The 13,000-nt window shown below is 36.6% G+C and overlaps 1 protein-coding gene across 10 annotated transcripts in view; it reads left to right on the top strand.

The window, feature by feature from the left end:
- The first annotated feature begins 1,489 nt into the window (after positions 1–1,489).
- Positions 1,490–13,000, top strand: part of CDH18 (cadherin 18) — a 497,477-nt gene continuing 485,966 nt past the window's right edge. For all 10 annotated transcript variants that reach the window (XM_038128610.1, XM_038128601.1, XM_038128611.1 and 7 more), the window contains exon 1: positions 1,490–1,911. The gene's annotated coding sequence lies outside the window, so the exon portion shown is untranslated. The remainder of the gene's footprint in view (positions 1,912–13,000) is intronic.

A 13,000-nucleotide genomic window follows, 5' to 3' on the forward strand; every position in this document is an offset into this window, starting at 1 on the left:
TATTTAATTATCAGTACATTTACCTCCTTATGTTTACGCCAGACTCTGATGTTAGGCTACAGTGTTCATACTTTGGTAAAAGCTTTTGACCTATGCTAGCCCTCTAAGGAGGCAATTTTAGCAATGGAATAAACATCTGGATTGCAAGTTTTTGTCCTCAGGACAAGACCTCAGTCACAAGGTCTTAATGCAAAAAAAAAGTATTGAGAGACCCTAAGACTGCTGGATAGTCCAAACACTGAAAAGGCAGAAAATCAAAGCTGTCATTTTGTTTCTACATTCAGATGAACTTCTGCAAGAATCATATATGAAGGAACCAGCAAAGATGGGACAGTATGTTCTCTGGAAAACCACTGATTGCATTGAATTCATGATGGTTTTTTGACACAATAGTGTCAATATCCTGCCACGCAGAAATACCTGTGACTGATGCAACCTACCTTCTGGACTTCAGAGGATGGTCTGTACTCTCCCACAGTTTGCTTGAGCATGAGATTTGGTTCATAATTTTCACCCACAACCAGAGTGAGCGGGCCTTAAATCAATGCCCGTATGATTTAGTGTCCCTGAATTATTTAATAAAATTAAATTTTAAAAAATGGAAAAAGCACGCCAGTCTATTGCATAAAAACACTTACTTTGCACAATATCCTTCCTGAAATAATGTTTTTACCTAGTAAAGGACAGTCTATTTCTTGCATATGTGGGGAGCAGACTAAGATAAAGCGTGCTTGTAGCATACTGCAGATATTTGCTGCTATCAGCTAATTCACCCCTATTCTAGCTGTCCCATGTGAATCTGCTGAATAGATACTGTATCTTCACCTCTTGTATCTGAATCTATGATGTTTCCATATAAATTCTTAAAAGACCCCAAGCAACAATAAACCTCCAAGCAAACAAAGAAATAAACAAAACCCCCGAACAAAGAAAAAACAAAACCCACATAACCTCCCACAAGACACACAAGGTGAAACACAGATAGTGTAAGAAAGAAGTTAGTTCAAGCTGACAGGGGTTAGGAACACAGTCTGTGAAGCTCAATTCTCCTGATTCTTAGTTTATGTTAAATTTCCACAATTGCCATAAACAATTCTAGTTACAAAACACACTACTGGATTTTTCAGAACATAATGCCTGAGGCTTGGCACGCAGGTTCATTTCTAGACTGGACTGTGGGGGGAGTGTATATGTGTGTGTGTTTATTTTCTTTCTTTTTAAATATGCATTCTAAAACATGTAAAATGGGCAAAAATTTTAAAGTGTTCAGAATGCTACTGCAGTGCAATGTGCGCGTTTATGTAACTATCATGAAAAACACAGAGAAAGATAGCTTTGAACCTGGGCTCTCCGAAACAATTTTTCTTTAACAGAGATAAAATAATGAAAAACACTTAGTTAAGCTGCTGGCCAAACTCTTATTGTTTGTACTGCTCCTGGTAAAGACCCTGGGGAGCAGCAGCGGAATCTGTGCTATTGATTGGCTGGTTAAAGAGAGGCCTATTAGATTGAGACAGGCTAGATTGATTATACAGCAGCAGAAGGAGCTCAGATTCAGAGCTGAGTGAACGTCAGGGTGAGAGAGAGGGAGAGCAAGCGAGAGAAAGCATGCAATAGAGGGAGACTGTACCCACTGTAGCATCAGTGTGTGACAGCTGGTGCCTGATAACACTGATATTGAGCTCCTTCAGTGGAGAACTTGCTGAGCTACCCTTTTTTCATTTGCAAGAGGATGCCAGCTCTAAGCCAGTGCAACTGATGACAGACTGGATCTTGGAATAGTTCGTTTCACTTACAATTACATCTCTCATGTGCTGCTTCTCTGAAGAAAGGCTTATTACGGAAGACAAAAATTCATTCTCTCCCCTTACCTCACATATTATTGATGATATACAGAGTTTGATCTTCCAGGTAAGGAAATTATCATTTGTTTTTCTGAGTAGATAAGAAAGGAATTATTCTTTTTGTATCTTGCATGTTAAATACAAGCTTAGGCATTTGTTCTCAGAATGCATTTTTGCACTTGTATTTCTTTCATTCACAGACTATATGTATCAATTTTTATGTACACCTAAAGACAATTCACAGGACATGGTTTGTGCATTGCATTCATCATGCTTAACCCTTTAGGTGAATGGAATGAAACAAACAGAAAATATTATTTCTAACTACTTGGATGATGTTTTAATGTAACTTGTCCCACACATGCTAAACAGTCCAGAGTAATAATGGCACACAAACTCTCCCATAATATTGATCCATTAGTGTACGTATTGTGATGCCAAGTAGAGAGAGCTTATACCTGAAGGATTTCTCAGTGCTTGTCAGCAGTTTGAAATAGTATCTGTCTTTCGACTGTGAGCATGCCACTGCTGAGCAAATATGGTCAGCCTTAAATAATTTATTATTTTCTGCCGTTTTTTATCGATATAGTAGTTATTGCTAGTATTCTGCCTGCAAAGCAAAGATCAAGGCTTATGACTTGAAATATGAAACCTAGGATGTTCTGTTACACCTTGCTGTATGTTTGAAGCAGCCATCCCATGGACTGATTGCCTGTTTTGGTATGACATTGACTCTACTGTCTCCTAACTGCAGAGCTCCACATAAAGTTTCTGTGTATTTCTTTCAGCTGTGTTTTAAGTGGTTTTGCTGTCATAGGCGATAGGTTCTGATAGATTGTTGTGATTTTGAAGGTGATAGACTATATCTGAAATAACCCAGCTTTTGGATTTGAGGTACGTCAGGAAGTTGATTGACTGGGTGTTTACAGGCCACAGGAGCATAACACTAAGACAGCTCCTTCATTAGCAGCACATTGCTTCCAGCTGAGACAACATGTACCACCTTCCTTATCAGATTGTGCACTCTGCTCCTTGTTCCATTCTGCAGAGTTTTTCAGATGCCAGATATTGTGATTATTCCCTCTGAGTGAAGTAGAGGCATCAATCTATTAATGCAAGCATTTAAGTAGACTTTGACCCAGCCAAGTACAGTGTTTCCAATGCTTTGGCCAGTTAAGAAACTGCCTATAGCAAGGTCTTGCTGCTAGGAGGTGGACCTATGTGTGATCCAATTTATCCAATGATTAAAGAATCACAACTACAGAAAAGTATTTTCTCCCTCCCTTTACCATGAAATTCTTAATAAATTTCCATAAAACACCATACTTAAATAATTAATGACTTCTCAAAAACCTAAATGAGAAGTGGAGTTGTCAAAATGATTATTTATCATTTTTAAAAGACACATAAGAATTGAGGACCTTGGGGATATCAAGATTTTTTACAAACTAACATTGATTTCAAGGGGGTATCTAAGTGACCACAAGGATAAAATATGCAATGCTTAAGAGAAAGTTTTGTCTGCTGTAATGTATCGTATGAATAAGCATTGGCAAATCAGGAACTAAACTGATGACCCCAAACTAAAGGCTTACTTAAACTATAGCATCTGTGTTACTGTAATGCCTGGTATCTTCTACATGAATGGCATTTATGTTATTTCTTATATACACAAATATCAGCAATTCTGATGTTTCCTTCTGAAACTCTTTCCAGGTAGCCAGACATTCTCTTGGGGGCATATTTTGCCACCATAGCTTCATTGTGTGGTATTTTACTCCATAAAATACTGCCAAAGGTGAACACTGCCTACATTGATTATGGAGTCAGAGTGCAGAATCTGACCATAAATAATGGAAGGAAACCCTTTACACTTTAATTATCTTACTGAAAATTTTAACACTGAGACAAAGACTTGGGTATTTAGTGCTATATTTACCAAGCATAGACCGTACTTTATAAAGAGCTAAGATAGTTGAATATCTAATTTACTTTGTATTTTTACAAAGCTTAAGGCCTGCCTCAGTATATTTCATGCGCAGTTTGACTAGCAAAAGAAGTCCTTTATGTATGCTCAAAAGCTTTCGTACAGCTCTTACAATATCTCTCTTTTCTCTCTGAAAAGTCTTGTTCACTATACTGTGCTCTTTAAATATACCTTATAATTTTCTGATTAGAAAAAAAAATCATGGTAATTCTGTGATTTCAAAGACAGCAATTTTTTTCCCCTCGAGATTAATGTCTGTTACTAGTCAGGTTACATCTAAGCCATGAAACTCCAAATAACACTAAAAAGTGTTTCTTTTTGCAAGAGGAATATTTCCTTTGAACCTTAAATTTATTTATTTAAAGCTCAAAAGAGAATCAAAACCCCAAACAATTAGTTAAGCTTACATTCATATTTTTCTACTCATAAGTGATGTTATTAATTTCCACATTAAATATTTTAATCATCTTCTCTTGTCAGATCCAGAAAAAATTACATGAAAAAACACAAATGAGAAAGAGTTAAGAGTTTGTATATCACAAACTATGCATTTTCTTTCAGGTCTTTGATGTTGTTAATGTTTATCTGGACTTTTTGCGACACTTTAAACTGATTCAGTTATGTCACCTTTTTCTCAAAAGAATAATTTGACCTTTTTGAAATTAATGTTGTATTCCTTTCCAGTTTGAAGTCACAGAATGTGAAATTTGTTTTTATTTTCCTAGCTAACCTAAAGCCATTAGGGGGCTCTTTCCTCCTATGATATCACACAGCAAGCTGCAATACAAAGATACAGCTAGTTCCTAGATTTTTTTACCAAAAAAAAATACTCTTGAATTAATTTATTTTGGGTGTAGACAATTTTAATAATACAGAGCAGCTAACAATCTCTCTATTTTTTATTTATTTGTTGGGGAGGGTTCTGTTTGTTTGGGGTATTTTTATTGCACATAATTGAAAACTTTTACTGACAATTAATGGTTATGTGTAGAAGTTACTTTATGTCCCATAAAGGAGAAGCAGGAAACATATTCAGCAAAAATTTTGAAGTAATCCCTGGGATTACTAATATGAATATGAAGCATTGCTTATGTCCAAGAAACTAAAGTCTATTTATCTGAATAACTGTGAATAATGGTGCAACCAGCTTAAAAAAAATAAAAAAATCTGTTGATCTGTTGTGCACTGTTATATTGGACTGAAAAGAACCTAGAGTTTCTAGAAGTGACACACTCTTCCCTTACACAGCTTGCTTTGTGACCAGGGTTTTTGGATCACTCTTTATTTCACAAAATGAGAAAGTTTCAATTCTGAAAACATTTACTCATCTGAGCACCCACACTGAAGTTACTGTGGGTCAAATTCAACATCTTTGTTCTGCCTATTACCCTTCAGTTTCTGTAAATTCATTGCACAAATGGACCTGTAACCAGTTGAGAAGTTTGTACTATTTCTTGTGGGTTGTAGACTTTGTACAATTACTTGTGATACTGGGATTCTTCAGAAAGAACTATAGAATAGTCTGCAGGCTAAGGGAAAGAATTTAATTTGTTGTAAAGCACAGCAAGATAGTTGTAAACACTGCAATGTCATGCTGAGGTGAGGCCAGGAGGAACATGAATGTCAAAAGACAAGCAAAATAATTGTCCCCCTGTTCCAGTTTTGAAGAATTTTCTTATTCCTGCCATCCTTGAATGAAAAAAAATCCCATGCTGGTAAATTATTTTACCCACTCTAAACCAACTTGCTACTTTAAATTGTTTAGCTTGAAGAGATTCCAATACCACCAACTCCATTCATAAAAAAAAAAAAAAGAAAATAAAAAAGACTGACACACTTTGTGATGTTTGACATTCACAATGAAGGAGTATAATCTAGCCAAGTTGAAATTTAAAAAAATATATTTTAAAAAAGTTATTTCTTGGTTTTACTACACATCTGAATAATCTCTCTATTTTTGCATCCTCTTATAGCAACTCTCTTATGACGTATCAATAAAGAATTGTCTTCTATAAACATGACATGTAGAAATTCCAACCAGGACCTCAAGATACTTTGTTTATTCCTCTACATAGACGGGGTACATCCAATATAATGAAATTGCTAACAATATGGAATAAATCAAGTATTATTTTTTAGATAGACAATTGATGCTTCAAACTCTTAGATGATCTTCATTAGATATATTATTAGCACATTGCAAATTCAGCATCATACAAATTATCTTTCTGTTAGTAGAAGAGGGCTTATTCATTACTAAAAGGTGGCTAAAGTTAACTATGATTTGCTTGCATTTCAAGTAATTAATTATGTGCACATGAATAATCATCAAAGCTGAGATGGCATTATTATTATTAGTAATTCCTCAGGCACAACATTGCCAGTCAGTCAAAGGAGATTCCACTCTATTCTGCACTGGGGCAGTCTTACCTGGAATCTCGTGTGCATTTTTGGGTGCCAGAATATAAAAAAGGTATAAGGCCATTAGGGAGCATCCAAAGGAGGGCCACAAATATGGTGAAAGGTGGATGGGTGGGGAGGGCACACAAGGAGGAGCTGAGGTCACTTGTTCAGCCTGGAGAAGAGGAGACTGAGGGGACATCTCACTGCAGATACATCTTCCTTGAGAAGAGAAGAGGACAGGCAGACTCTGAACTCTTCTTTGAGGTGACCAGTGACAGGACCTGAGAGAATGACATGAAGTCTTCTCAGAGGAGGGGTTGGATATTAGGAAAAAGTTTTTGACCTAGAGGGTGGTTGGGGACCAGAACAGTCTCCCCAGGGAAGTGGTCACAGCACCAAGACTGATAGAGCTCAAGAAGCATTTTGACAATGCTTTCAGGCACATGATGTGATTGTTAGGTTGTCCTGTGCAGGGCCAGGAGTTGAAGTTTGATGATTCTTTTGGTTGTCTTCCAACTCAGGATATTCTATGATCATATGACTTTTTTTAAGGCTCAAATGAGACCAAACAAATTGCTGGAGGAATGACAGGAAGTGTGTAGCAGAAGCAAGGAGCAGAGACCACTTCTTGGTTAAAGCGAAGTACCCTAGTAGCAAGATTCTTTTCTTCTCTATAAAACACAGTTTAGTTTAATTGTATGCTTTGCTTCCTTAGAATCAGTGAAACTTTATGTAAAAGATAAAAAAATTAAACCCATGTAAGAGTTTGGCACAAAGTTTCTGCAGAGCTTCACTCCAGAGGTAACTCTAATTTACTGGTTGGTTAATTTATCCCTTATATAAACACACTAAGCGAAGCATTTTGAAATACTTTTCAACAAAGACTGTTGTGTAAATGTAAAGTATTATGGCAAACAGAAGTCACTCAAAGTTGACAGAAGTCACTTCAGCTAATGAAAACTGCAAGAGTGTGGGGTGCCTTATTAAGCATGAACAAATAATTAATCTCTGATGAATGTTTAAAGACAGAAACAACAGTTCTTCAGACACATACTCAAATAAGAAATACTTAGGTTTTTTCCTGTTTTATGTTTTCTATAATATACGAAAGCAATAATTCAAATTACTAGATTTTAGAAGTAGAGAAGCTTGCAAAAACAATTATTACATGTACTGTCAAAATATTTTAAAGAGAAGAACTAACAATGCAATCTAAAATACACATCATAATACAATGAAAAGCAGAATCTCTTGTTTGTTTTTATTTTTTACTGGGAAAAAAATGACAAAGCAAATGAAATTTCATTGAAACAGCACCTGCAGCTTCCTCAAATTTATATACAATCCTATATACATATATTTATTTATATGCAGATGATGGCATCCCTGCCCATGGCAGGCATATTGGAACTAGATGATCTTTAGTGTCACTTCCAACCCAAGCCATTCAATTAAATGAGTCTATTATACATGTGCATACATGTGTGCATGTACCTGTATTTAATCTTATCCTTTACTGTCTGTATTCCACACAGAAGTATATAGTTTGTATAAGTATAAACAGAAGTATATAGTTTCCCTGTTAGAGGAAACTTGTAATATTTAGGAATACAGCCATGTAGAACCCAAACACATTCCCTGAGTACCATAAAAGAAAAGGGTTATTGGTTGGGAAGCCACTTGAGGGTACTTGAAGTTATAAGACAGGTGTCACCAAGAAATGCAGATCATCAAATACCCGGATCCTAACAAAATGCTACTTTCCTGGATATTGAAAACACTTTTGTCACATAATCTTCTTTAATGCTGTGATGTGATAATGGAACAGCCTTTCTGAGGAGTGCGCAACAAACTACCACTAAAACACACAGTACAGTTTGGAGAAAAACTCTTTAAATTTTTGGGTTTGTTTGAATTTCAAAATATTTAGAAGTTGAGTGAAAAGTTTTGTTGCTTTGCAAATCACTGGTAACGCTTGGCTCTCGGAAAAAACGTAGATAAATCCTGGTCTGATCAGTGACTATTAACACTGTTCTGTGGAGTATCAAGAGAGTGAACAAAGTTCTGCAGAGCAGCTGATAGTGAGAAGTAATTCATTGTCCTCTGGTGCATCTGTAACACTGAGAATTAATGTGCTTATAGCACATTACAGCAGTGACAAGGCTATGGTAACACCTTGTGTATTTATATACCTTTTTTTTTCTGTCAAGACTCATCCCCATACAGGCCACCAATTGTCGGTGTCTGTGCTAGGCACCAATCTGACTGTCACCCTCAGCTTATCATCATCTTACTATAAAAGTTTCAAACCTTCTCTCTGTGAGTTCCCACAGGCAGCTTCTCACAACACTGATTAATTTTCTCTTCCTTCCACATGGCCAGCTGATTCCTTCCTGTCCCTTGCACAACTGCCTAACCCTTGCTGCTCCTCACAGCACAACCATGAAACTCCAGCTCTCCTCTCAATCAACTAACCCACTCTTGTGTAACACCCATCCTTATTGGACGTAGCTGTGGCCTATTAAGGGCAGGGCTGTTCCTACTCTTAGGCAATGAGAATAGCTGCAACTCCTCAGGGGTGAGATTGCCTTCAGCACTATCTCTATTCCCCTACAATCCATCCTCCCACAATTTTCCTTCAGAATGTTTTGTGACTGATTTAGGATATACAACTGAAGGTTTTGTTCCTTCCCTCCAATTATCAGATATTAAGCAGAAAAACAAACCAATCAAACAAACAAAACAACATCAACAAAACCAACCAAACAAACAAAACAAACAAAAAAAAAAACACCAAAAAACATCCCACACTAAATCGCTGTCAAATTCACTTTTGGGCAAGCTGTTAAGGTAAACAAAATGAACTGTCAAAAATTAGTAAATTATGATAATTTTTTTGTTGTTTAATATAGTGAAACAATAGTTTTGTTCTTAATACTATGTAATGATCAAAAGGTAGAAGCTTATTGTATACCAGAATACTTTACAATGACAGTATAAATATTTTGCAACATATGGAAATTATGTATACCAGAAAGTAAAAAAATATTATATTCCTTTAAATTCTGTAAATTTCAGTTCTAGAAGTCTACTTCATAGGGGTACATAGGCTTCACCAACTTCTATAAACTTCTGAAAATACATTGTAGTGTTTTGCTCTTCCCAGCTTCTTAAGATTCATTAATAGTTCCTAATTCTATGCATCAGAGCTGTACTGATGTGTAAGGGCAGTTCTGAAATTAGTGTAAATAAGAACAAACTCATCTGAAAATTCCTGCTGCTGGTGCATTTTATTGAACTGGATTAAATAATATAAACATATCCTTTTTTAATTAACTAATAACAGACTATAAAATTTTAATACTGTCTGTGGAACCAGAATTTGAACCTATTTTCTTAAATGAAATCATGAGTAACTTTTGATGGGGAAACATACTTTCAAGTTCCCTGCCCTATTTGGAGACACAGGAAATTTGAACAGCTTCAGGTGAGCTTGGATGATATTCAAGGGACTCAGTCTTGGATATTTGTCCATTAATTCTAGGCACTGTCATACATCTGTCTATATGTACAGAATCTAACTAGCATAATTACAGCAATGTCATCAGTACCTGCTCTTTATTACCTTATGCCAATTAAACAAATATCAGTGCCTGGGATTACAACTATTATGAGGTGGTTTATCACCAGCAAAGCTGGAATAAAGTGTGAAAGCTCTGCAGTGTCCATCAAAAATGGAAAATTGTCCCTGAATTGCATGATCAGGAGTATGATCAAGCAGATGTATAATACAGACATTATTATTAAGATCAGGGAGAACACTCTGGGAAAAGATGTTTCTTTTGCACTCTGTATCCATATACTGTTTGACTGCAACAACATCTCTAAAACCTTGGAAAACAGCTTAAAGCTCTTTGGGATGGATGGGATCAGGAAGACAACATCAGGGAAATTATGCAGATGTACAATTAGTAGATCCTGTCACAATTTTTGCACTGTTTAGGAAAATTGTTCAAACTGAAGTTGTACCTTACTCTAAAATAGCACAGTTTAGTGGGTTTCTTTAGTGGGAACAACTAAATAATTATACATACCTGCGTCCAATGTGAGGTGCAATCTCAACCTCACTCTACCTCATCTTTTCAATGTCTCGCCCAAGTGCAGCAAATGCAACATGCCTGGGACATACCTTCTTAGTAATTTTAAAGAATTAAATGAAATTACACTACACAGAGAGAAAAACATGCATAAAACCTGTCCAACTATATTGCATATCAATCTAAACCAAAATCCTGTCTCTGATGACTCTATAATTCTCTTAGGCATCTAGATTTCTACTTTTTTTTTTTTTTTTTGTTCATGTATATATATACATGTATCTGAAACTCATTAACTTCTTCACCTGTTTTTATAACTAAGTGTTCCTGCCTAAAAATTTTGGAGAAGTCCTACTGCAAGAACTGCTGTCACTTTGTGTGGTTGATCCACACTAGAATGCTGGAGGAGTGAATGTCAAGATTTACTCATCCACAAGCTTTTATCATGCAAAACAGTTCAAATTCTTTTCATTGAGAAGAGGTAGCTTTCATTACTTTGTATAAATCTTGGCACAAGAGTATGCCAATAGATATTTACTAAGAAATAAATTATATACTGTGAATCTCCATTCTGGTTTACCATAATGTATTTTCTTTGACTCTGTCATAGATTAACATTCTCAAGGGGAACCAAAAAATACTTTAGCCATGAACATTTTTCAGACAGTGATTCGTGGACCAATCTTACTATCTATGCATATATCAGGAATATCAGTTTTTCCTACTTCTATAACTATTCATCATCTTCACTTCCATAAGATAGCTGCAGATGTTTTAGATTTATGCTAAAATCCAGAGAGAAATTCTGTATAGTATGTGAAAGTATTCCATGTAGAAAATGTGTATGTATCTGAAAGTAAAAAAAAAAAAAAAACAAAACAACCCTACCTGACACTGACAGCACCAACTCTTTCAGCTTGACCTCTTCCAGCCCAGCTGTGGTGGGATGTGGTGCTGGGTCTGTATAAGAGGGATGTGCTGGCACTGCTCCTTTGAATTGGGAGAGGTTATGGGTCCCAGATACATTTGCCATTGATTTTACACAATTTTGCAAGTCTAGAACTTGTGCTAAAAAGAAATGGCATTTTCTTGGATGGCACAGTTTCAAGTGTTCCATGTCAAAGATGCCTATTGTAAAACTAAAACTTCTTTGCAAGTCTCCTCTATCCAAGACTAGAAAGCTATGTAACACTACTCCCTTCCCTTCCCTTCCCTTCCCTTCCCTTCCCTTCCCTTCCCTTCCCTTCCCTTCCCTTCCCTTCCCTTCCCTTCCCTTCCCTTCCCTTCCCTTCCCTTCCCTTCCCTTCCCTTCCCTTCCCTAAGTTTGTTTATCAAGATCTGCATCAAAGTCTGTATCACTTTTCTCCAGTTTTTTCTTAGAGGATTTTTTTTTTTTTCCTTCCTTATTTTTTTTTCCCTTTCTCTTTTTGGGGGGAGATGGTGGGCCAGAGTGGGCAGAGCAGGAAACAGTATCTTTTATTAGGAAAAGTACCTAAGGTCAGCCATTGCAGTCTGTAGCTGTTTGGAATTTCTAATTTTGGGAGGATAAGAATGTTGAAAGAATGTAAGGGGTTTGGTTGCATTTGTTTGTGGGGGTTTTTTGGTTTGGTTTTTTTTTTTTTTTGGTTTTGATTGGTTTTTTAGCTGATGAATCTCTAGTCACTAAAGTGATAGGTGCTCTACACTTAGATAAATATTTCATGTGGGCAGTATATGCTGTTCTACCTTTTGAAAAAGCTTTATTTTATTAATGAGTTTGTTTAATTTCTACACCCTTCAATAAATCATCTACTTGGGTATAAAATTAAATATAATTAGGTCACCTTGTAGAATGCTTTTATTGTAGATGATGTGCAAAGCACTCTAGATTTAGCTGCACTTTTGCACTTTCTCAATATGTTTTAGCTAGGAAAATTCCACATAACTAATGTGCTCTACTCTCAGTAATGATAACGTGTTTGGAAATACAGTAAGTGAAGTCTTATGGATAGTAAAGTATAATCTTTAGGGAATAAAAAAATCCCGGCTATGTTCAAAACTATAGCTAGTGGATGAACTGGGAGACTATAATGTTGTCTTGGTTTGGAAAGACAGATGCCTGTTAAGGAAGGCAGGAGCCTCTCCTGAAATGGAGAATGTAAACCCCCTCCCCTCAGAATTGCTATTAATTTTAAATTAAGGGTCTCTCAGGCAAAAAATATGGGAGCAGGAAATAACAGCTCTTTAATAGGGAAGAAAATAAAAACATAAACAGTGCAGTAAACTAAACAACACTGACAGAGTCAGAACACAACCTGACACCCTGTTGGTCAGGGTGCTGGTAGCAGTCCAATTAGAAATGTGGCTGCAGTCCTCCTGGAGTGTCAGGTGTGGTTCTGCTGGACCAGAGATCCTGTAGAAAAAGGGTGTAGTCTTCCTCTGAAGATCCAGAGGAAGGAGAGGCTGCTGTTCCTCTGGGAAATCCAGTGAAGAAAGCTGTGCTGGCATTTCAGAATCTCAAGATTATATCTGGGTAGAATGCTTGGCTCTTCCCTCTGGGAGGAGCAGCTCCCAATGGGATGCTATAGTTCTTATCAGTCATGCAGTGACATTCAATAGCCTGTTATCAGGAGATGTTCCCCCCCACACTTCCCCCCTCAGAGGGAGGAGTGGTTGTGAAAGAGATAAGG

This window comes from Motacilla alba, chromosome 2 (genome assembly GCF_015832195.1).
Source record: "Motacilla alba alba isolate MOTALB_02 chromosome 2, Motacilla_alba_V1.0_pri, whole genome shotgun sequence".
NCBI lineage: Eukaryota > Metazoa > Chordata > Aves > Passeriformes > Motacillidae > Motacilla > Motacilla alba.